Source organism: Eleginops maclovinus, chromosome 20, assembly GCF_036324505.1.
Source record: "Eleginops maclovinus isolate JMC-PN-2008 ecotype Puerto Natales chromosome 20, JC_Emac_rtc_rv5, whole genome shotgun sequence".
NCBI lineage: Eukaryota > Metazoa > Chordata > Actinopteri > Perciformes > Eleginopidae > Eleginops > Eleginops maclovinus.
This window is the reverse complement of record NC_086368.1, coordinates 9,665,731-9,684,938: the sequence shown is the minus strand read 5'-3', so window position 1 is coordinate 9,684,938 and position 19,208 is coordinate 9,665,731.

Sequence of the window (19,208 nt, the reverse complement as noted above, 5' to 3'; positions counted from 1 at the left end):
AAATTAGAAACGAGTGGAAACATATAATGATATTCCCCGGAGGTAGTTACAGTACATACTCCTTAAGGCATGCATTTGAAAAGGAAATACAAGTTTTAAATGCTGTTTTGAAATGATTTGAACTCTGTGGGTAGATTTCTATTCAAGGTGTTCATAGACAGCATTCATAGCAGTGATATTAGAATACAATATTTATTTTTTCTGATAATATTGAACAATAGGTTGTTTAAGAAAATGTTATTCTGTATTAGGTTTTGAATAAAACCTTCAGTTGGATACAGCAAATGCTCAAGGCTGCAGCCCCTGAATGCTATTCTCTCTTGCCTTTCATTACAGACTCTGCTATTCCAGTTGCACGTTATGTCCAGAGTTGTATTATTTTAAGACACCTTGTAAATGTGGCCAGCCACTGTCCATAGAGGCTTAAATAAAGAAGTGTTGTGTAGTTGTGCAGTGCTCCCATACAGTGTCGGGCCAGAACAAGGAGCAGCTGCTATTAGTTTATGTTGTGTTATGTTCCTATAAACAACTGAAACATGATCAAAAGCATCCAGAAGTGGTAATAACTCCAAAAGAAACATCCCCATCAGAAGACACATATAGTAAATGATGCAAGAGAGTAAAAGCACCCTTAAACGTTCAGCATGTTGCAGTATTTAGAGTGTAGTTAAAATACTAAGGGCTTTGATTACTGCAGTCACACACTTTCATTTACCTTATACATATGAAAGGTGTTTTTATGGATTTTGGCAAATCCATAAAAACATATAAATGTTAATACTAAAGAAACATAGCACAGTAGACTCCACTGAAATGTGATTTTACAACACATTGCCCTCACAGTGAAACTCTGATGAGGGTGCACTGTGTCTGATTTCCTGCTCGGCTAACTCAGCTATGATGATACACCTTGGTCAGAACTCAGCACACAGCAGCAAATATAAATCAGGAGATATTTTTGATACATTTAGTTTGTAAAATGTCGAATGATGGAGCTTAACCAATGCCTGTCATGGAGTTTATTATTTGCTTTGCACACCTTCTGAAATAAAGAAACAGTATAGTAGACTCCACTGAAATGTGATTTTACAACACGTTGCCCTCACAGTAAAACTGTTGAACTTTGCCTTGACTAAACAACAACAACTATAAATCTGTCTTACTTAAAATATATATGCTTCCTTGTATCATTTTCTAGCAGGTGGCCCTGCTTGTGTTACTATTTAAGTTGTATAGCATGCACATATTAAACGTATAAGTTATTGCCTCATGTTCTATTCAGAAATAAAATTTCAAGGAAAGATGTGTTCTTCCTTGTGATCATTTATTAATTCATTAAGTTGATCCTGTTATGTTGATGTTACTCAGAAATATATCATGAGCGATATCTTAAGCTAAGTAAGGCACCAGTAGCTTGTTGCTAGTTGTGACACAATCATAAGTGCGTAATTCTTAAACATACATACATTTGTGCCAGCTACTTAACTGGCTTACTGGTTCACTTTCATTGAAAATTGACACCAAGGGCATGATAGGATTTATTTGTCGAAGGGATTAGCCGTGTCATCTGGTCAGGTCAAGGTCTGGCTAGGGTTGGCGAGGAGCAGAAAATAAATGTCCCGTGCTATATTTGGGTTCCTGTGATATCGTAAAACAAAAATAATGCATGATGGTCTAAATATGATAAGACTCTAAGGTGAACGTAAAAATGAATTCTGTAGATACGGCTTGTCAACATTAAGGCAACCTTATATATCATAACATTGAAAACACAACAAGTTATTTGATCTGCTGCTTACTACTCACTGCAATACACACATGCACATACTCACATCACTAAAGAAATATACAATAATGCTCGTGTTTTTGGGGACATCTAGATACAACTAATGCAGACTACAGTTCTAAACAAACCCTACCTCCACTAGGGTGATAGTCTTGATTTATTTTGTCGAAACTGTATTGGGAGATGATAATTATTACTTATGATCATATGGAGGATGTAGTTTGTGGGTCAGTGTAACTGTACGGTGTTTTTTGAGGAGTGTTTATATTATTAGGTCGACCCTATATATCAATTGGGATAAGCTAAATAAAAGAAAAACACATTAAATATAAAAGATGAAGGAAAATATGCAAACATGATTTATTAATGATAGACTTTGAGTTGAATAAACCACATTACATTTATGGATCAGTATATACAAATATGAGATTTGGTATTACTGTAAGGACACAACATTACCAAGGGGGGGGGGGGGGGGGGGGGGGGGGGTGTCAGTGAAATTCACATTGGAAACTGAGCAAAGCAACTTAATGTAATCACAATGTATGTCTTTATGAACAATAGATAGGTCCCCACATATGATGTTATCACTCCTCTTCTTTACACCTATAGATTCATTCCTAATTATTTACCAAACATGCTCTAAATGTAAAGAACAATTATTATTTTTTAGTTTAAACCTTCTAGTGTTTTCTCACAGCAAAAAAAAACATGTTAGTTCTTATGTTCCTGTTTCCACTTACTCAACATGGAATTTCCCGCATTTTCCAGATGAAAGCTGTCACTGTGCAGTGATCCATTAGTGTTATTCTTGACCTGCATGCCTTCTTGCTTATAATAAGTGTTTCTGCATCTGTTTCTAATGGTCTTTCTCATAATTCACACTCCACCACCTCCTCTGCCCCCCTGTTGCCTCTCTTCCACTTCATTTACCGTGCATATGTACCTATTCTTTGATATTCCAGTCCTTCCTTTGAGTCTGCTCCCTCAAGCAAAGTCTTATCTCAATCTCTTTCATTTGATCTGTCTCAGTCAGTGTAGCACTTTGCCGCTACATTATTGCCAGACGTGGGAGCAGTATTTGACATTTGTCTGCAAAGCATATTTTGTTTTTTAAGTCATTGATTATGAAGATTGGTTGACCTGTAAATATAACAGTGTATTTCGAAAACTGTAATGTAATAAGAAGGATTTTCTGCTTTAAAAGTAGCCAAATTGCAAAGGTTTACTTATATCAAACAATCTAGCAATTCCTCCTCAGGTGTCTGTGGCTGAGCTACTTTCATCAAGATGAATTTGTCACAATCAGAGAGACATTTTTATCAACGGTGGAGAATGTTTTGGAGCTTCAGGGAGTGCAACAACGCGATCAGGAAAGGTAATGCCCTCAATCCCTGGAAGAGGCGAGGGGCTGATGAGGTCACACCATGTGTCTGATTTCCTGCTCGGCTAACTCTGCTATGATGATACACCTTGGTCAGAACTCAGCACACAGCAGCAAATATAAATCAGGAGATATTTTTGATACATTTAGTTTGTAAAATGTCGAATGATGGAGCTTAACCAATGCCTGTCATGGAGTTTATTATTTTCTTTGCACACCTTCTGGAATAAAGAAACAGCATAGTAGACTCCACTGAAATGTGATTTTACAACACGTTGCCCTCACAGTAAAACTGTTGAACTTTGCCTTGACTAAACAACAACCATAAATCTATCTTACTTCAAATATACAGCCGCGGAAAAAATTAAGAGACCACTTCAGTATTATCAGTTTCTCTTGTTTTATTTTTATAGGTACGTCTTTTGAGTTAAATGTTTTTTGGTTTTTTTGTATTCTATAAACTACTGGCAATTTTGCTCTGTTTTGGAATTCAACACACACACTGGAATGGCTGCCATCAATGTACAGGTAAAGATTTAAGAAGAAATTGGAGTGGTCTCTTCACTTTTTCAGCGGCTGTATATATGCTCCATGTATCATGTTTCTATCCGGTGGTCCTGCTTGTGTTACTATTTAAGTTGTATAGCATGCACATATTAAATGTACAAGTTATTACGTCATGTTCTATTTTGAAATAGTTCAGTCAATGGAATCATGGAGTTTATTATTTTCTTTGCACACAAATGTCAAAAAAAGTGGCGTGTTCATGTTTTTTCTTTAATTTTAATAACAGCAGTCACAGAAAAGATACAAGTTTTTACATCTGGCTGTGTTGCTGAGATTGAGTTCTGGCCTCTATCTCACCTCTAAACCAGGATGTTCCAGTAAACAAACTCTTTAAAGCTCACATACATCCAGCCAGAGATGTAGCAGAGGCAGCTAAACTTCTTACGTTAGCTCCAGAGTAATTGAATCCCCACTTTTCATGCTTCTCTGACTCTAAAGTGGTGATCTTCATGTCCCCGTCATGGACTCAACAGCGTGGAAAACTCAATTTTGGCAGAATTACACTTTGAAAGGACTACTTTACTGAAAATACACCAAGAGACATTGACCAGAGTTGTCCTTGTAGCAGAATGCTTATCTCACCCAGAAACATGTAGTCTGATGTGTATCAAGTGAAAGCAGTGCGTTGTACATACACTTTACCTTCACCTGACTCAGGAACACGCACCTTCTTATAGAAAGTTGGGCAGATTTCGGTTCTCGTTTTAACTTTACTTTTTAAAGTTTTTCTTCAAAATTCCTCCATTGAAGCACTTCATTCAAGTTAAAGTATTACATTTTTATCAGCAAAATGTGCCTAAAATACAGAAAATACGTGAGATGGAGGTAAATATTGAAAAGCTGATTTAACCGCTGGGTTGCTCATCATATTTAACAATATATACAGTATACAATATATGATGTGCTTTTAACTTATATGTAAACTGTTCTTCTGCCATATTAGCATTGACTAAAGATGTCAATGTTGTGGAGTAGAACGTATTATATTTCTCTCACTGAGTAAAAGAATAAGGTCACAAAACCCTGCCCGACTAAAATACAAGTGTATTCTTGTTCATGTTTAGTACAGCACTGAAGTATGTGTTAACAATATTACACATTTAAAAGAAAAAGACTGTATATGTCTTTAAGGTGTGGACGTTTGTATCGTTCACTCAACTGTAATTTCCTCTAATGAGGAGACAAGTGGGTGCAGCAGAAACGGAATTCTCTGTCGCTGTATGGCCCATACGGCCCTGGCATGGCGCTGTTAACAGATGGTATAACAGACGTGTGTATTACCTCGATATGAGAGCTGATACCAACTTCATACATGTTAATTGTCAATTTAGCAGGAACGCGAAATGGTCACAGCTTGGCGTGTGGCCAGCACAGAAGCAGGAGCTGGTGTCAACCTGTCAACAAAGCACGTTGAGCTAAATTGGTTTTTATGGGCCAATTAGCTGAAAGATGGAGTTGAGCATAGACCAAATTAGGTCCTATTTAAATGGGTGTAAGCAAGTTTATGGTAAATATAGATACCTTAAAAGAGCAGGCACTTTGTCAAGCAGCACCTCTAGAGATAAATTCAGAGCTGAAAAATGCACTTTTTCATTCTTTGAGTGTTTAAGTAATATACAGGAAGTCATTGAGCTTGAGTTACTCACTCAACAATAGAGCTGGATATTATATGATTTGTATGGACCCTAAAGAAGGATAGCAACCACTTTGTGGAGGCTAATGGGGATTCAAATAAACAAATATGATTGTGCATGTGGATCAGTTTGGACTTATCTACCTATTTACATATTATGATGGTGTTTTGTATTTATTTAATTTGGCATTCTGCTTGATCCTATATAAATATTTCACTTATGTCTGCAGTTTACTTGCACCATTTTGACTCCTGCAATCTTTTAATGCGCTATTGTATTTATTTGTATGTCTTAGGTATAGTGTGTTGCACTGTTAAACGAGCTTGGGACTTATCATTACCAAAAACCATATTGAGCTATTGTGCATATTCAAGTAAAGTCTTTACAACTTGAATCTTAAACTGTTCAAATTATACTGTCATTTAGTCTATCCATGAGGTTTTTACCCAATACTGCTCTTTTGAATTGTGTAGGCTGGTTGAATTGGGAGGTACTTATGTTTTAGTATTTGGTAATTTTACTGCAGGCCAGAGGAGTCGTGATTGGCTGATATTTTTTGGGGTGGCCGGACTGGCTTGAGTAAGGCTCACGAGCTCTTTTAGCTGCGCCCGAGGTCAGTGTGGCCTCCCTGGAATTCCCTGTCCATCATGTGATTCTCTTCAGAGGGAGTGTTTGACATAACTGAGATGTCTCTATTTCCAGCTTCGAGGCGATCATCTTTTCTTCTTACCCTAATGGAAAAAAGACAATCCTTATCTTCCACAGGAGATTTTCTCTCCCTAGATACAATTTCCCTCTCCTTATTTCTAACATCTTACCAAGTCACACTGTTACCATCTCATACACTGACATTCCACTGCTCTGCCCCCTCCTCTGCCTGTCTCTACCCTTGACTGTGGGGATCAACCCTTAGCTGTCGCTGTCATGCAACACTCAGAGCACTCATAAAGGAGGGCTCCACCTGTTGCTGGCTGGTGCATGCCGGGACACTTAACTTGGAATACTGCAAACTTGGCACTCCTGGCTCCCCTGCCCCTCCCCTCTAAGGTATCATCTTACAGATGACATGTGTCCGATTAATGTTGCTGAATGCACTGCTAACATAAGGTACAGTATATATATATATATATATATATATAATCTAGCAAACAGGAGGAAAGTACTCACCAGAACGTTTAGGATCAATACAGTGTATGTCTTTATTTGTAAAATAAATTACAACTAATACTAACTTTAATACATTTCTGCCCAAAAGTAACAGCCTTTGCTGTTGATTATATGCCTTATCCCCACAAGAACCTTGAGCAGGATTTTAGGGGGTTATCCAGATGGATTTGCTACAAACCTTGTGACACTAACATTACTCTGTATTCTGTGTCATACCAACAGTTGATTGGTTCTTTTAAACCGTGACTGCATCTTTCCATAACTTTAACCAGGTCTTTCTATTGACCGTCAGCTTTACTGTTTCTTAACAATAACTAGTATAGTTAGTAGTATATGTGGTTAAAGCTCCTCCTACCATAACTACAGAAAATCTGTCAAAAGTTAAATAAATCATTTTTATAATGATTTTGAGAGATTGTGACAAATTATGCTGTTTTGATTTAAAGTAAAATACCCATATGTTCCATTAGCATAACAGTGTATTTTGGAGTCATTGTTTTACTACACCTATAAACGTCTTTCTACAAGGGCTATATTGTAGAAGCGATAAACTTAAAAATAAACTGCACTTGAATATCAGCCAGTAATTAAAAAAAGGCCCTAAAGGCTGGAGGGACAAAGAGGAAATGAACAGTTTGACAGCTTAAATATATGTAATTGTACCTGTTGTTTGTAACCAATATGCTAAAAAAACCAAACTCAGTATGTACTTTCCAGACGATTCTCTTCTTGTGTATTATGTTAGTTCAGCTCTCTCTAATGTAAAGAGTCTCTACGGACTGATGAAGTTGATTTAGTGGTGTGATGTGTTGATGCTCAGCAAGCTCAGAGAACTTAACATAGGTCACGATTAAATTCTGCTTAATACGTTTTGAAAGCTTTTTGTGATTGGGGAATGAGTTAACATTTCTAATTCGTATTTGACAGCTGTTGTGAGGTAACTATAATTATCTACGGTATTCTCTTAACAAGAAAATATGCTTACAAATTAAAGGAGAGAGGAAATTGCTCTCAGAATGTGTGTGTGTGTGTGTCCCGTTCTGTCACATTTTACAAAGAGCACTTGATGTGAAATACTAACGTGTAATTGTGAGTGAAATCTTAAACTTCAGACCTGATTGTAAGCTCTGTCAGCCAGCCTCAGTGATAATTGCAGGACATTTTGTTGTAATTATATATCTGGATCCACTCACACTTAAGAGCAATACTACAACCCTTGACAGTGAAAAGCTATAATCCCACTGTTTATAAATGCCCAAACATTCTCTGGTTTTGAATCACAAAGCTTTTATGAAATCTGCTGTAGATCCAGTGTATTTTGGTCACGACCTTAAGATTCCAGGTAAACCCTGGTCCTATAGCTGGAGAAGTTACACTTGTAATGGCTTTATAATATGTGCAAGGAAACACGTGATCATCTCGATACAGTACATGCTCTCAGATAGTATGTTTGTTGAAACACATTTGTCTGTATATTATACATTGTCACCTTTTGCATGGGCTTTAAAGGTACCTCACAGTCATAATGAGGTTTACCACTCACGGTCTTCAAGAGTGGATGAAGATTTTCAGCAGAAATCCCATCTGTTCATTAAGATATAGTTAAACACTTAGTTTAATGACTGGGATCCACTAACTAGTTAATTCTAACAACCACTAACAACATCACTTTTTTTTACTAATAAAAGGCAGTCACTATTTAGCCGGAAATGAAAATGATAAGGAAAATGTTCTCAAATAAGACCCTTATTGCTCTTACTTTATTAATAGCTCAACTACCCCATCTACAAATTTGAAATTCTAAAATTGTATGAAGTAAACAAAATGTACCTAATCAGTCATTTGTAATTGAAATTCTAAGTTATTTGCATTACAGTGCGATATTGCCAATTCTTGTAAGGTTTCCCGAACATAGGACAGAATTGAGCTTACAATATGCATTGCATTTTTCACATAAAATGTAGCTACTCAGAATAACATTTATCATATATAGGATCAAATATATGCTTTACAGACAAATTCTTGTAACTGCATCCATGAAAGATGAGACACTCAAAAAATCTGCTTTTCAGGCACTATTTACTCCCTCGCTATGCATCGACCCCAACAAGTTTTACAAGTTTAACTTATATTTAAAAATCTTAAAGTTTAATTCCTGCAGATTTCTGGGAGCATCAACAACACATGCTGAGATTATCATTAAGCATTTAATCGTTTTTTCCCCCACTGACCTGCAATTTTTAACAATCGGTTATGGAGTGATTAACCTTTTGGCGTCTTGATGGTATTTTGTCATCAGCTGGAATAGCCCGGGTGACACCAGTGTCCCCCTGTCCCAGAGGATGATGGATGACTCCCTGATCCAAAGCATCTGACCCGTTTCAACCTGACTCCTCTGCAACAGTAAACAGAGGCGCCTTTTGACATTTGAGCCGCAAGCACATTCTGACAAGAACGGCCTCCATTTATTCTGCAGAATCATTATTTCTTTAAGACGCTGCCATGTCCACAATGCCTCTGGGTCAAAGTGATAATCCTCAACATGATTCTCCATATAAATGTACAAACTGTTACAGTTTTCTGAAATCTATGCTAAGCTCATTACAGCTTTTACATGTGCTGTATATGAAACCTCTACTGTTTCAAGATGTTCCTGCAAATAGGTTGCGAATGCATATCCTTCTGAAGTTTAGAATTAAAAAGAAGAAGCCAGTGTTGCTAATCAGAGAAAGAAAAAAGTCAATAAAATCTCAAACCTACACGGATAATATAATGTCAATGATGTAATGGTCATTGACAAATAAACGTGAATAGGGCTTTCTGAAAACCCTTCTGTTTTACCCTAACAATACAGGTTGACATGCAATAGTTTGATCTTCTGCTATATTCCTTTTTAATAATATGTTATTATTACAATCTATCTCTTTTATTATTTTCAGTCTCCATGGCTACTGGACAGAGCACACTCTTATTTTACCTCTCTCCTTTTTGGAGACTTAATTAGGCAAATGTACAGACAAATGTATAGACAGGTGAACTGGCAGGTAAAAGTATCTGAAGAAAATAAAAGTAATACAAATGTTTTTTCCCCAAAAATCTTTCAGTTTTGTTCAATGCAGTTCATTATCACAAATGTGTACCTTAATTTTCCGTCAGGTGCAAAAGATACACAAAACAACAATACAAAGTGTATTTTATTGAAGATCACAGATTAATCCCCATTTTAATGTATCATTGACCTGAGTTGTATTGCCATGTCTTCATCGAGGAGGCAGTACGTATATTGGATGTTAATGTATTGCACAAAACAGCTCTGAGAAAGTAACTAAGGAAGTGTATTTGAACTACAGTGTCTCAGAAACAGGGGAAGTGATCTGGTTGTGCACCACGGGCGACAGGGCAATTCAACATGGCGTCTTGGGCCTTGTCAGGTTTTAGTTATACATTTAGGAAACATTTCTGTGTGACCTCATTTAACATGCTGATATAAAATCAGCAACCTACATTAGACTACATTAAACTTGCTTTTTACATGACCAAACTGGCTTGAACCTTACCTTAGTTATAATCTGTCAGACGGGGCCAAGGCATGGAGGGGTTTTGGTGTCTGAGGCCTGTGTGTGGCCAGCAGGGTTTAAAATAGTTCCTAGGAAAACTGAGCATCAGTGCTGAGCAGCAGTAAAAACCACATGGATCAAATTTCTCCTCCATATCAGAGTGAAGAGCCTTGCAAGCATTATGAAACAACATTGTGGATTAGCTGTTAAGTCCTTTAATGATGATACATTTCACTCTCTTCCACTGCAGATCTCTTCATACAGACCATCAGGGTACACTTGATTCCTTGTAATGAACTGACCAGAGGTAAATTATGTCTGGTGTTGCCACTAGATGGCATTGTTACACCTTATTGTGTTGCACCTCCCTCCCACAAAGCAGGGGGAAGAACTTAATACATTAAAACATATAAAATTGTGGAGTCATCTGGTCAGAATTTATAGACCCCGCAAACAATGCGGTTTTTGGGGCTGGTCTTCCATTGTGTTGATGCAGTTTGTGTGACCATGAAGTATGGATTGCATTATCAAATTCACTTAGATGATAAGTGGTGTCTTGGAATATGTATATTCATAAACAGAAAGACTTCCATTTCTTAATGGCCATCCATTTCTTAGTCGGTGTGCGGCAGTGTGTTGAAGGCAGGGGTAAAATTGGATTCCATTGCCGAGGGGAAAATATTTTCTTTTTCCACGCTCCCAATCCTCCATCGAGGAGAAACCAACACAATTGCTTTTTTTTTATCACGTTACCAATTTATCTTGTGGATAACATTCTGGAGGTGGCATTGAATGACAATTTATGAATGAAGTTTGCATTAAATGATGTATGAAAATAACATTCTCTAAAAAGTATATGCACTGGGGAAAAAATCTGAATTTTACTTGACGGTACGAAACAATTAATTGCCAAAATGTATATTTATGATGCAAGTGCCCCAAGGTGATCCAGAATGCAACTATGTTTATGAGCATTTTCATTTTGCTTTAAAATAATAAACTCCCCAGAAGTTTCAAATACCATAAAATAATATTGACTGAGATAGAAAGAAATTATATATACTGACAAAGATGCGCCACAGTTCAATGAAAACAGACTTTAAGTATAGATAATGATGTGCATGAAGCTTAGGTCTCATATGGTTGGAGGGTCACATCATTTAAAAAATGTGCTGCATCTGAGTGGACATGTTCAAAATACATTATATCTGCATAGATGCAAAATAATTTTCAGATTGACAGGTTATAGTAGAGCGAGTATCATGAATCTCTGCTAAAGGGATGCCTCGTTTTTCTTCATGGTGTAGTGATGGATGATGGATGACAGGGTTATAAAAAACAGCACATCTTAAATGTTAGAACCAGAAATAATCTGAACATTATGTCCCGTTTCCCCACCCCCTCCTTCCCCTTTCCCTTAGCTTGTTGGCCTGTCTGATACCTGAAACCTCCTCTGTAGCGCACACAGCTTTTTGGTATATATCACAGCCAACCCTAAGTACCAACAAATAAGCCCAGGCAAAGCAGTAATTCATCATGTGATGCTTGGCTGTTATATCTCTCTGTCTTGGTCACCATTAGTCTTCCTTATAGTAGCCTTTTGAGCACTACAGTGTTACCAGGGACAGGAGCGATAACTCTGGTGTAATAATGGACCCCTGCACAGCTGTGATGATAGATGAGCCCCCCTTTTAGGAATATATTCTTAATAAAACACACTTTTTGAATAAAGGTCCTTTTCTGATGGAAGTCTCACGTGGGATTAAACTCAGGAGACTAAAACCCTCCTGTGTGCGTCTGAGCTGCCCAAGGAAGTCACTTGCAGAATAATTTCCTGTCCAACACATTAAAGGAAACTCCAGACTGGAATATCTCAACTCCTGTTGATCCCCGGAGAATCCATCCTTCTGACTTTGGTGATCCATTTACTTTTATCTAATGCCACCAGCAGCTCACACATCAAGTGAATTAACATGTACATCCACTTGCGGGGTTGGCACATTTGTCGCAGACATTCATGGTCCTCTCAGTATGAACTGCAACAACTTGGGTGATCTCTGACTTTTTTTTGCTTAGACCTATTTGGCCATTATTGGATTCTCACATGAACTAAGCTAGTAAACATGATCAACATTGTAAATGCTAATACTTACCATGTTACATTGTCACTTTGAGCATATTAGCATTTTGCTGTTGAAGTATCTAAAAGTACAGCCTGCATTCACATTGTAAAAAACTCAATCCTATGTCCTAAAGCTTTCTTTGGCTTGAAAACGTCATGACAGCAAGGAAACTAAACTAAGCTAGAAACATGATCAACATTGTAGCTGCTAAAGATTAGCATGTGCATATTGTCGTATGTATAAACATATTAGCAAGTACAGCCTCATAGAGCGGCTATGTCAGGTTGCATAAACAACATCTTTTGTCTTTCAAACATCTTTTTTTTCGATAACATCATGAGGTAAAAGAAAAAAGCGAAGGAGACTTCATATTGACCTAAAAAGGACAACAGGGATGGTAAAAGGATTTGACTGCATGTACAGCATCTTTTATAACAAGGAATCGAAAATTAGTGACAATGCAAGGTTGTACAATTTAAGTAATGATTCCTTTTCAAAGCAGAATCACACCTCCTTCAAAGGGTGTTTTCAATTCATCCACAGTGTACAATTAAACAGCAACGGCAGATGTAATGGAGTGCAAAATGGTGCATCTCTTTAAATGTTGCTGTGGTATGGGATTATGGGATGGTATTACAGTATCTCTCTTTCTCCTGTTCAGGTTGATCCAGTGTACCTTGTCACAAAGAAGAGAAGAACATATTTAAAGCCTATTTCCTCAGCATTGAGAGAATTGGACTAGCTCTTATAATGGCTACCGCTTTTATAATTCCTGACTTTTCACTGAGTTAGAAACCTTCCTAAAAAAAGACAGCAGATTTAGTTTTGTTATTTTTAAATTATGTCTCAGTAATTTTAGTACATTTTTGTCCAAACTGTTTCTAAATATAGGCCCTGCTGTTCTAAACCAACATTTTCATGCTTAACATCTAAGCACATGCAGTGTCCCTCCATCATTTTCAAACTTTAATTGGGACTATGCCAAGCCATCTGCTGCTGTCTCATTTACTCTGCACCAGTCCTACCAAACAGCCTCAGCACAGGGAAATGGTGGTCATCCTTTAGGCTAATATCTTAAGGTCCTCATCTCAGGCTTTGCTTACACTGAATGCCATCCATCTGCCTGTAGCTGATAAGCCGCCTGATAGGCCTCATTGTAACAGCCCTGTGAGATACTTCCTGTGTTCTGGTTATGCATTAGGTAGAGAAAAGGGTAATTTCAATATGAATAAGGAATCCGATGGCCTGTTTTTACTTGAACTCTGAACCCAATTGAGCAATTGAGGCATGTAAGTTATCTTTTGGTAGGAACAGCGCATGTAACTTACCACAGGGAGCCTCAGTAAAGATGAAATAACCACACAGTGGAGCATGTTTACTCTGCAAAAGAAAAGGAAAATAATCCTGTACCTGCTCCCCTTTTAAAACTCAACCTCCAACTCCTACAGTAATGGAGAGCTGCAAAATAATTCCCCCCTTTTTTTAAGGTGTGATGGATTACAGTTAATAGGATAAATATGGTTTCTGGAAGCAATTAGACAGGAGGAAAAGACTCCAGAATTTAGCTTTTATTTGAGGGTAGAATATCTAATTTAATGCTTTCTGTTGTCTGTAGCTTTCTGACCTTGGAAATAGCAAATAATGAAGAAAATATTGTGCAGTATTTCTATATTTCACCTTCCATCATAGCAACCATTTATCCTCTAGTCGGGCCAACCCAACCCAAATAGATCCTCAGTATAAAAGTAGCACAACTATAAAAGAAAAGCAGCAAGACAGAGGAAGAGATAAAAAGATCTAAACAGAATATATCAACCAAGCTCTTGCTAGCATTAATTACTTTGTACATACGTCAGGTGTTATATATTACCTTGACGTCTATTCAGTGTGTGTAGATGAGAGTGACAAGTGTAGCCCCCAGGTCGGAGGGTAAGAAGCCACAATACCACGTTATTGTAGACAGCAGTGAAAAAGTGATTTCTCCAGGCATTCCACTTGTCACGCTGTACGAGCAGCGCTTCTTCACTTATTGTAAGCTCCTCGAGCTGAATAGAAGAAGAATAGAAGAAGTGAAACATTAATAAAGAAACTCCCCCAAATCCATGACTTCAATAGATGATTACGCCTCAAGAAATAGACTTTTGATTCATTGCACAACTATTCTTTATTTTAGATCCCCATGAGTCGTTTTTGATGATAATTTTTTCCTTTGGCGTCCAAATTCAAGACTAGACATTAAAACATCTCACTCTTCCAATCCACAAAACCAAATGAATTGCGTACAAGAGAATATATCATGCATAAACTCAAATTCAAGATGCAAAAGCTTTATTGTCATATATGCACAATTGCTTCAGTGTAGTTTGGCAATGAAAATCCAATTTCCCAGGCTCCTCCAACAATGCAAAATAAAACATACTCAGCACATCAAAATATATAAAAATATCTGAGAGCAGGGTACAGTCGAAATAATGGTGCAAGTAAAATACATAAATATCTGCAAAATCAACAGCTTGATTAAATCAAATCAAATATAGAACAAAATGGTGGTATACAAATATCTTTAAATGGGCCCTATTATGCTTTTTGGGAGTTTCCCTTTCCTGTAGTGTGTTATATAGGTTTTTAGCATGTAAATGGTCAGCAAAGTCTAAAATCCCAAGAGGGAGTTTCTCTCCCATACTCTCCCCCCCTGCCAGAAAACACACTACTTTGTTCAATTCTCTAATGACATCACTATGTAATACTCTTGCTTCTATTGGGAGGCTATAACTTAGGGGGTGGGATGCTCTTGATGGTTGATAAATCCCAACAAATCTGGCCAGCTAACCAATCAGAGCAGACCGGGCTCTGGTTTCAGACAGAGGGTTAAAAGAGATGCTGCAGCACAGGCAGGATGAGAAAAATAAATGTAGCCTGACCTGATTTCTATCTTAAAAATTACTACAAACAGCTGTTCTTCTTTAAGCGATTCTACTAACAAATGAGTTAAGGCTATATTGGTGGTTCTGCTAAGGCTGATGACTGCAGGCCTGCATATGAAAGACGAGCCTGCCCTACCTTCAGAGTCGACCCTTTCACTTTACATTTCCTCTGCATTACCTTGTTATCATTGTTTGGGCTTCACGTTACCGGTCTCAATGCATGCACTTACCTTAAGTGTTCCCTTTTTTTAATGTTCTTTCAGCCTTGATGCTCAGCCCTGGCACATTTACTGTAAAGCATGTTTCAGAATATCATATAGCACATGAGAATTACGAGCAAAGGAGATCTGTTGTGCAAGTATTTATGATGTGGTATTAACCCTCATGTTCTTTTTGTAAGTCCTGGGCCCAAAACAAAACTCAGCATTGTTTTATTAGTCCTTTTTTTTTTTTTTTTTTAAGTAAGGTTTCCTTACTTTACAAGAAATTCTGTTGATATTGAAGTGATCTCCAGGGTTTTGACCCAAATATTAAGCCACTCAGTATGATAACACAATCTACCTTTGAATTGTTTTGGTTTCTTATTTATCTCTTCATTACTATTGTACATATTTTGATTTCACTCAAAAAGCTTTAAGGAAAATACTGGGTTGGTTTGTATTTAAGGAAAGAGTTTTGTGTTGCTGATTTAGTTCATTTAATTCAAACATCGTTTTTTGATCATGCTCTTGCTTATTGTTGATTATTCATCCGACCCTTTTCTTTAACAACAACAATTCTTGCTCTGCACGATTAATTACCACCTCATTGATACTAATCAGACATGCACGTTATTATTATTGAAATATTAGTCTCAAGTATTTCTTACTAAAGAGCCTTCATCAAGGGCAGCTTGTTGGTCATCTCTTAGGAAAGGGACAGTACAACTCACCCACCTGTGTCCATCTGATGACGATCGTTCCCTTCACTGTACATGCGAAGCGATGGTGTGCCTCCCCCCTGTGCTGTTTGTTTCCTTGTCAATGTCTTCAGTCATTAGAGCCAGATTAAAGCAGTTACTCATCCTCAAGGACTCATGATTGCTGAAACAAAAGCAGCAGGGAAGGCTCTCCCACGAGCCGACAGAGAGTGCAGTAAATTACCTGAGCACCTGCTGCATGTTAAATTCACCATCCTTCATCTACCATTTCTTTTGAGTATGAAACACTTAAACTTTGTGGACTCATCCACCCAGGTTGTTGTAAGAAAAGAAGTCCGATTAGTAATGGAGAACAAAGGCTTTGTGCAGTTCATATATAACATTATCTTCTTCTGTCCTCCTTACAGTATGCTGTGTATTACCTGGATGCTGCTCGTTATGTATCTTGTAAAGTATTTACGTCAACCACACATCATTTCAAACCCCATTACACATCAGTAAGCACATATTACTCAACTGGACCTTTGCTGCTGTGGCTTTGCACTCATTAAATATGTTTCTCATTTAATTATCATGTTGCTTAGATTCTGTGCTTTTCACTTTTGCAAATTGTTATATCTCTTACTTTGTTTTAGTATATGTCTGAAGTAAATACAATGCAACATTTGAGGCTGAGACTACTGCAGTCTCATTGTGCTTGCATTTAAACAAAACTGTTATTTAATCCAGTCTATTTTATTCAAATATGTTTAATACTTTGCTTCTATCTTCATCTTCACACAAACACTGTTGAGCTCACATTCAGAAGTGTGTGTTTGTTTGTGCACGGCTGGACGTACCCACCCTTCTCTGCCCACTGGGTCTCCCCGCACTTGTCTCCTGTTCCTCCCTCTCTCTGCTCACTGTGTCCGTAACCCAGTCATCTTCGAGCACCCGTCATGTGGTGCACGCAGCAGACTCCACGTGGCGGCTTCACTATATTTTGCCTGCGGCCCGACACTCACCAGTACCCCTTTGTTAAAATACTACAGTAATGTCACCATGCATGTTGATGCTTTTTCAGATATGTTTCTAAAACTTTAGAAATAAAAGTCAGTTGGGCATCACTAAAATAATAAATCCTAGAAATGATGTCTATATTGGATGATCCTTGAGAGACATTTACAGAAAGTAGTGTGTCCTATATATGTAGTGACCCAGAAAGTCAAAGTGTGGAGGTCAGTTTGATAAATGGATGTGAAACATTTCAGACTTTAATCTAGGAGAATGGAGTTTGCATTTGCCAAAAACTGCAATTAACTTTCACATTTTTATTGACCGCAACCACAATCCTTGCTCTAATCATATCATATCATCATCTTCTATCTTAAGGTATTTGTCATAAACATGATTATCTACTTAGCCTAAAATAATTGCTGTTGCCATGTGTTACCGTGGTTCAGTATGCAACAAGTGGTGTGAGAACATGAAATCTCAGGTGTACATGCATTGACTAAGAGGTTCAGGTTCATATCTATGTTTTGTGCTGCTACTGTGTCATGTTTACATGCTTCAAAGTTCCAAAAGCTGTTTATTTTTCTCATACGGCCTGTGCTGCAGCACCTCTTTTTAGCCTCTATCTGAAACCACAGCCCAGTCTGCTCTGGTTGGTTAGTTGGCTGGCTATGTTTGGTTAGGGATGTCCTGCCCCTTATAACAAAAAATAAATAAAAATATAATAATATTCATAATTGTTATTATGAATATTATTATTGTGTATTTCTTTAATGTAATGCTTTTAGTGTCCTGTTACCTAGAACTTAAATACCAATAAAGCCTCATTAAACTGATTTAAATTGAGTAGTGTTTCATTTTTAGTTGCCAGAAAAAAACGTATTGCACACAAATGATCAATTTAATGTTTTGTTTTTTTCAAACATGGCTTCAGGGGATTTTTTAATTATCAAAAGCCAATGGCCCCACTGTGATATGGTGCTGCAGGTATGCGGCCCCGAGGCAGTTTTTTGAACATTTTAGCGCTTATCTGCAGCAGTTCAATTGGTCGTATCCTTTAAATGATAACTGTCCTTTTGCTTTTTGTAGTTGTGCAAATTTTGGAAAGACAACATGTACAGATACTGTTTATTATCTTCATGTATACAAAACCCACTTCTTTACCATTCAATTAGGTTAAAGTATTCAGAAACAGACAGCATTGATTCGCTAATCTAGTTTCCAGGTGCATTGAGTCATTTATAACCTCTAATTGGACAGTGACGATGCTTTCAGACTACAGGATGTTTTCCTCGGCTGCTTTAATCTGTTCTCCTATAACAGCACTAAGCATACATGTTGTAGTAGCAGACAGACAAGCAGTTTATCACCTATCCTTCAATTACTGTATCAGTCAGCAGGTGCTAGATGTTGCAGAGGCAGAAAGAGACAGGAAGGAAGAACTCCAGGAGGGAAAACGTGTATTTTCTTTGCCCTCTGAAAAGATACTTTTGAGTCTCCTTGACACATATTCCCTGTACTACCACTTAAACAGCTTTTAAGGAGGTAATATCTATTGGCAGCGTGATTTTCAGACTGAAAGCAGACAGAGAAAGTGCCAGGAAAAACATGTGTAGGTTGTCACACCGTAAAAAAGTGAGCTGCAATGATTTCCAATGCTGTATAAACTTTCACACATATGCAGAGCAGTTCCCAGGACTAATTTCCCTGAGTGCTCTCAACTATTCTCTGAGATGTGTTTGGCTTTCTGAGTGCATGCTTTGAATCGTTTCAGAGTCCTCTTTGGACTCCTTTTCAATCCTCAAGCATTTTGCTGAGAATCTTTTGAAATGCTGCAGACCATGTTACCCTGACCGTTATCTGTTTATGGGAAGCTGAACATGCACAATGTGACAAATGGTTTGTTCTTCCACTGCTTTTGCTTCTGTAAGCAATATTGCATTGAAATAAAAAGTATGTTTTATTGGCTTATTTTTACAACGTGGTGGCATGATTCCTTCAGATTTTATTGCAGATCTGCTGTAAGATGGCTTGCTCACATAGTCATGTAGCGGATATAGTATTTTCAAATTTACTGAGGAAACACTTAAATTATGAACCATATTAACTCGGCCTACAGTGACAGTTGGCAATCTTTATTCTGTAATTCTAGAA